Source organism: Hyla sarda, chromosome 1 (genome assembly GCF_029499605.1).
Source record: "Hyla sarda isolate aHylSar1 chromosome 1, aHylSar1.hap1, whole genome shotgun sequence".
Classification (NCBI taxonomy): Eukaryota; Metazoa; Chordata; class Amphibia; order Anura; family Hylidae; genus Hyla; species Hyla sarda.
In genome coordinates, this window is record NC_079189.1 from 147841031 (window position 1) to 147848525 (window position 7495).

The window sequence follows — 7495 nt, forward strand, 5'->3', positions numbered from 1 at the left end:
AAAACAAGGCATAAATGCTAATGATACAAAGCTATTTCCAAGATTCCAGGGAACTGTTGGGCACGTTTAGTTTTTTAAAAAAATGTATTTATTTTTTTTCAATCTTTTTTTCAATCTTTTTGAAATAAATTTTGACAAATAGGGACAAATGTTTTCTGTGTGGCAATTGAAATATAAAATCTTATATGGTATTCATTTTTTCATTGATTCCAATGGGAAAATACCGGTTAATATCATTTGCATACACTTTTCAATAGAAGCATTACAAAAGAACATTTTAGGCAACTATTGATCTTAATTCATAAATGTCCCCATAATGGTTGGGGGGCATAACTGATGGTTACTTTTACGCTTTGTATAAATACAGTATCACACCGAAATCCCTTTATAAACACATACATAATGATGAGTCCAGGTTCATTCAGAAGAATTCCTTCACAGAACTTACTAAAGAGTGTAAATGGTTTACAGTCGGAGCCTAAAGAATGTACAGTACATTTTTGCCCCCCCCCCTTCCCTATTCTGCACACACCTCAGAACAGACAAATTCCAAAACCACATCTACTTTCCTGAGAATGACTTAATGACCGCAATTATGAGATTACTTCCTTTTTACTTAAGAAAATAATGAAAGATAGATCATAATAATAACAACTTCCTCATCAGATTAAACCCCAGACAACAACGTATTCCAAAGTGCGTTATTGCTCAATATTAACCTCTTCAGCACTGTATATGGGAGGTATAAAAGGCGATAGAAAAGGATCATATCCAGTAAGAATAGAAGAATCCCTCATTACCAGGTATAGCAGCTGATGGAGGTCTGTGCAGAGATCCCAGATCATCAGGAAGAGTGAGCTTGAGAACTGCAGCAACTAAACGTCTCCACTGCACCTCCAAGCAATGAACTTTCAGGCTGAGATCACAACTTCATCTGTGCTATCCTGTCACAGACCTTGGCTGGGTGGGATGGATAATCTCCACCTCCTGCTGAAGACAAAAGAGGCAGAACAGAGAAACATAAAACACAGAGCAAGCTGATCCACTGCCAACCTCAAGCACATACATCAAAAAGACTCTGCCTTGGGGGCAAAGGAAGGACTGAGCTACTTAACCATTTCCTCTCTCCAGCTATAGAGAGTGCATTCTCCCAAGTCCTGACAGCCTCTCCCTTCTCCCATATAGAGAACTGGATTCATTCCGGACGGGGATAAGAAGCAGGATTTAGGCTGGAAGAAATATGTTTGAACTGTGTTTGTTTAAGTGTAAGACAGGTACAAGAAGAACCTTGATCCAGATGTGGGCTTTAAATAAGAACGACGTAGGTACCGAACAACTGTTCCAGACTATTTTCATTAAAAAAAAGTGTCCATTTCCTGACATGAAAGGGTGATGTAGATTCTGCAGGGAAGAAATCTATGAAGACCACAGTCGCTGCGAGCTTTCCTGGATGAAACAGAGATTTACTGACTGTTAAAATCTGGCATATGGTTTGCAGAAAATGCTTGCTAATAATATGTGGAATGTTTTACGTCTACAATAAAAGGACTGTATAAAAAAAAATAGTGCAAAGCAAACAAAAACATTAGTAATGTTTTGTTGGGAACATTTGTTTGGCTCTCATCCAAGGTAATAGTAGGGCCCTGCTCATTTATAGTGTTGAGCGGCATAGGCCATATTCGAATTTGCGAATATTCGCGATTATATGGCCGAATATTCGTCATATATTCGCGAATATTCGCATATTCATAATATTCTCGTTTTATTTTTGCATATGCGAAAATTTACATATGCGAAAATTAGCATATACAAAAATTAGCAAAAATATGCGAAAGTTCGCACGCCAGTCTCACACAGTAGTATTAGAGCCTTCTTTACACCACACAAGCTGGAAGCAGAGAGGGATGATCACTGTGATGTGTACTGTGGAAAAAAAAAATGAATATTCGTAATTACAAATATATATTGCAATATTCGCGAATATTCGTGAATTCGCGCATATGCGATATTCGCGAATAAAATTTGCATTGCGAATGTTCGCGAGCAGCACTACTCATTTATGCCATTCACCCACAAAAGGTCTTCATAGACTAAGACTGTTTAGAGCCCTGCATAAAGGTCCATTGTACTCAACATAGACAACCAGTACCTCCCACCTAATGGTCTACAAAGCAATAAGAGGCATCAAAGGGTATTTCAATGTGTTAACCTATTTACATCAGAGAATATGCAACATGTACATAATTAGTATTTTCAACTGCCAGTGCCTTTGTCAAACTGTTTTTAATGGTGCTAACCTGGGTCCATTATAGCCTATCCAGAGCTGCTACATGTAGCTCCCATTTGTGCACCATGTGCTGGTCTAGTAGTCCTAGCCACAGGAGGTTAACAGAACTCTTATGCTGTAACTGCAGTCTAGGGGGACCCAACAGACCCCCTGATACATAAGGAGATGCCAGTATTATAAATTGCATCTGGTAGTTGCGGGGCCCATTACATATTTTACATTGTGGTCCCTCTCTGCACAATTTGTGAGCCCACATCATTTGGCATCTGTGACTGCCACTGACAAACCAGATCAAGCTGTATGCTGTCACGCCCCCTCCCATAGACTTGCATTGAGGGGGCGGGGCGGGGCGTGACGTCACGATCTTCCGTTCCCGTGGTTGGGAGGAATTAGCCTGAGATCCTCCAACGCTTCCAGAAGCAGTTACAGGTGGGTGCTGTTTGCTCTATTGCGGGGGTCCCTAGCGGCGGGACCCCGGCGATCTGACATCTTATCCCCTATCCTTTGGATAGGGGATAAGATGTCTAGGGGCTTAGTACCCCTTTAAAATTTCATCATGTTTTCCCGAACAGGACCCAGAACTAAAATGTAGATGTTCACCATATTAATAAATGGACTCGTCCAGCAGAGGATGCTCTAGTAAATTGAGGTTTTGAGCCTGGTCAAAAAACTGTCTATGATGTCCAACAGCAGAAAAATCCAACACGTGTTGGCAGAGTGTATCATATTTTTTTTTTGTATAAAAATAAAAACCCAAAACAAATAACAACTATGGTCTGTGAAATAACTGCAGGTTAAAGTGGACATGACCTGTTTTTGCATAGTTTAATAGTTGGAATCATTCAATGGGTTTTTGATACCATAATACAACACTGTCCATATGCCTGCATATTTTTGGAAGAAAAACAGTCTACAAAAAAAATTCTTCATACACAAGTGTCTATTGCAATTTATCACCTTAACCCCTTAAGAACTCAGGATTTTCCCATTTTTGCACTTTCGTTTTTTCCTCCGCACATCCACCATTTGTATTTTGATCTACTTGCTTCTCAGCATAATTTTAAAAACTAACAGGTTGTTAGTATACATTTTGATCAAAAGGTACAAGCCCACTCGCCACGTCAAGGCCACCTAGTCAGAGTGGGTCCCTAACCTAACACAGGCGTAGCGCCCGGTGGCGACCACTGCCTCCGAGACACCAAGCCCAGAGGGGGAACAACCCAGTGGCCAGGCAGCCCCACTGCTGCCCGACCAAGTCCCTGGCTTTGGGCCACTCCACCCCACAGACAAAGCATCACAGAAACAATGGCCACCACAGAGAACCACACCAGTGTGAACACTTAGCATGTGCTTCCTATCAAAGGGCTGGGAGAATGTAAGGAGGAAACCCTTATGCAGTCTTATGCTTTCAGTTTTCCACCAACAGACCTATATGAGGGCATGTTTTATGCGATACCAATTTAACTTTGTAATGACATAAGTCATTTCACCACAAAATTTAAGGCAAAACCAAACAAAAATTATTTGGGGGACAAAATTGTAAAAAAAACACTTCCGTTTCTACCCAGTGCACTTTTTGGTAAAGAATGACAACTGACCTTTATTCTGTAGATTCATACAATTAAAATGATACCCAACTTCTATAGGTTTGATTAAAAAAAAAATTTTAATTTAGTTTTTCTGTTAAAAAATTATAACTTTATGCTTGAAATTGACCTCTTCTGACTCCTATAACTTTTTATTTTTCCATATATGGGGCTGTATGAGGACAAATTTTTTTGCGACGTGATCTCTGTAGTTTTTATTGGTACCATTATTGTTTTGATGTGACTTTTTGATTGCTTTTTATAATTTTTTTAGGGTATACAAATTGACCAAAAATGTGCAATTGTGTACTTTGGTATTTTTTTTTTTTTACATATATATACGCCATTGACCGTGCGATTTAATGAATGTTATATTTTTATAATTTGGACATTTACGCACGTGTTGATACCACATACTTTTATGTTTATTTTTGTTTACATATATATTTATTTTTAATGGGAAAAGGGGAGTGATTAAAATTTTTATTAGGGAATTTTTTTTACACTATTTTTTAGTACCCATAAGGACTATTACATGCAATCCTTGGATTGCATACACTGTTCAAGTCTATGCCACTGTTCAATGCTTTGGATTTCTCCAGGCTGCTGGAGCTTACTGGAGCATTGAGTCAACAATCAGAAAGCGGGAGGCAGGTGAGGGCCCTCCCGCCGTCCTCTCAACTGATCGGGACACTGCGGTTTAGCTACCGAGGAATGATTTTTTTTTCTATTTTCGACATGTTCGACATGTCCGGCATTAGATACCAGTCCCGGCTGCTTAAAGGGCTCATAGCGGCCGGGACCACCCCTCTATGATGCAGGCTCAGCTCCTGAGCCCGTGTCATAGAAGGGAAGCAGGCACAGGGCGTACAGGTATGCCCTGCGTCCTTAACATCTTAGGGACCAAGGATGTACCGGTACGTCCTGAGTCCTTTCCCTTTCTATAACGCGGGGCCACATCATAGCGGGTCGGGCCCGGCCTCTAACAACGGCCAGGACCCGTGGCTAATAGTGCGCAGCACTGATCGCGGTGCCACGCGCTATTAACCCTTTAGACGTGGCGTTCAAAGTTGAACACCGTGTCTAAAGTGAAAGTAAAACCATGCCGGTTAGCTCAGGGAGTTGTTCGGGAGAGCCACGGTAAAATTGTGGCATCCTGAACAGCTTACAAGACAGCCGGAGGATCCCTACCTGCCTCCATGCTGTCCGATCGCCGAATGACTGCTCAGTGCATGAGATCCAGGCATGAGCAGTCAAGCGGCAGAATCATCGATCAGTTGGTTCTTATGAGAAACCCTATGGGAGCTATAATACTGCAAAAAAAAGAGTGAAAAAAGATCATTTAACCCCTCCCCTAATAAAAGTTTGAATCACCCCCCTTTTCCCATTTAAAGAAAAAAAAGGTGTAAACAAAAATGTCGAAAATAAACATATGTCGAATTTTAAAAATATATAATTAATTAAACCGCACGGTCAATGGCGTACGTGCAAAAAAATTCCAAAGTCCAAAATAGCGTATTTTTGGTCACTTGTTATATCATGAAAAAATGAATAAAAAGAGATCAATAAGTCCGATCAATACAAAAATGGTACCGTTAAAAACTTCAGATCACGGCGCAAAAAATTAGCCCTCATACCGCCCCATAAGCAGAAAAATAAAAAAGTTATAGGGGTCAGAAGATGATGATTTTAAACATATATGTTACGCCGAGCGCTCCGGGTCCCCGCTCCTCCCCGGAGCGCTCACGGCGTCTCTCCCTGCAGCGCCCCGGTCGGTCCCGCTGACCGGGAGCGCTGCACTGTCATGGCCGTCGGGGATGCGATTCGCACAGCGGGACGCGCCCGCTTGCGAATCGCGTCCCAAGTCACTTACCTGTCCCGGTCCCCGGCTGTCATGCTCTGGCGCGCGCGGCTCCGCTCTCTAGGGCGCGCGCGCGCCAGCTCTCTAGATTTAAAGGGCCAGTGCACCAATGATGGTGCCTGGCCCAATCTTCCCAATTAGCTTGTTTAGTTTCCACCTGTGCACTCCCTACTTATACCTCACTTCCCCTGCACTCCCTTGCCGGATCTTGTTGCCCTTGTGCCTAGTGAAAGCGTTCCCTTGTGTGTTCCTAGCCTGTGTTCCAGACCTCCTGCCGTTGCCCCTGACTACGATCCTTGCTGCCTGCCCTGACCTTCTGCTACGTCCGACCTTGCTCCTGCCTTATCCCTTGTACCATGCCTATCTCAGCAGTCAGAGAGGTTGAGCCGTTGCCGGTGGATACGACCTGGTTGCTACCGCCGCTGCAAGACCATCCCGCTTTGCGGCGGGCTCTGGTGAAAACCAGTAGCTACTTAGAACTGGTCCACCAACACGGTCCACGCCTAACCCTCTCTGACACAGAGGATCCACCTCCAGCCTGCCGATCCGTGACAGTAGATCCGGCCATGGATTCCGCTGAGGTGCCGCTGTCAAGTCTTGCCGACATTTCCACGGTGATTGCCCAGCAATCCTTAATGATCACCCAACGAAATCACCAGCTGGCATACTTGACCACCGTGACACAACAACTTCAGTCACAGATACAGCAGCTGCAACTGCAACAACCATCTCCTCCGCCGGCTCCTGCAACTCCTCCGCAGCGACCGGCCGCTCCTAACCCCTGCTTGTCCCTGCCGGACAAATTTGATGGGGACTCTAGACTCGGCCGTGGTCTCCTGCCTGGGAAGGCCCTGCCATGTGCCACACCGCCCGGAGCACCTCTCTCACAGTATCCTTTGCAATCCACCCCTGTGCCTCCCGCCGAGGAGGCTATGCAAGTGGATCTATCCTGCCTGACCCCTGAAGAGAGGACTCGCCGCAAGAAGAAAGAAGATTTACTTCTATACTGCACTGTGCGTTACCGCACAGAACCCCTTCTCTTGAGCATGGAACTTTTTGTTTTGCCCAAATGCTCCTCTGAAGTCCTCCTCGGTCTGCCATGGCTCCAACCCCCATCCTCTGCCCTTGTCTGGACCACCGGGGAGATCGGGAGCTGGGGTGCTTCTTGCTACAGAAAGTGCCTCACGTCTGCTCCCAGTCCCGTCAGTCAAGCCTCTGTGTCTCCCCCTTTACCTGGCCTCCCCAAGGCCTGTCTGGACTATGCTGTGTCTCCTCCTCACGGCTCCCGTCCTGTTGACACTCTGCCCCGTGCCGGGCTTGACCCTCTTCCCTCCCTCCCCACGCCCACGCCTTCTTGTGTGCCCGCTGTTGATGTGGTTTCCCGGGGCTTCGCCACCATCTGGAGAAAGACTCTGAAATTCTTCATGCTGGCCTCATCCCGGGTGAAGAGGCTTGCCGGAAAAAAGAGAAGAGCTCCTCCTATTTTTGTGTGGCTCTCCGCCAAGTATTTCGGCTTCCGTGTCCCCAGTTTTTATCTCGGACCACGTTATCTTGGACCCTTTGTAGTCGAGTGCTCAGAGGAGAGATCTTGGGAACCTGAGGACAACATCCTGGACAAAAGTCTTATCCTCAGGTTCTCAGGCTCCAAGATGAGGGGGAGACCCAAGGGGGGGGGGTACTGTTACGCCGAGCGCTCCGGGTCCCCGCTCCTCCCCGGAGCGCTCACGGCGTCTCTCTCCCTGCAGCGCCCCGGTCGGTCCC

At 45.2% G+C, this 7495-nt stretch overlaps 1 protein-coding gene across 1 annotated transcript in view; it reads right to left on the reverse strand.

The window, feature by feature from the left end:
• EDNRA (endothelin receptor type A) overlaps positions 1–953 on the reverse strand; it is a 79165-nt gene extending 78212 nt beyond the window's left edge. Inside the window, exon 1 of the mRNA XM_056562837.1 lies at positions 801–953. The gene's annotated coding sequence lies outside the window, so the exon portion shown is untranslated. The remainder of the gene's footprint in view (positions 1–800) is intronic.
• Between the last annotated feature and the right edge of the window lie 6542 nt (positions 954–7495).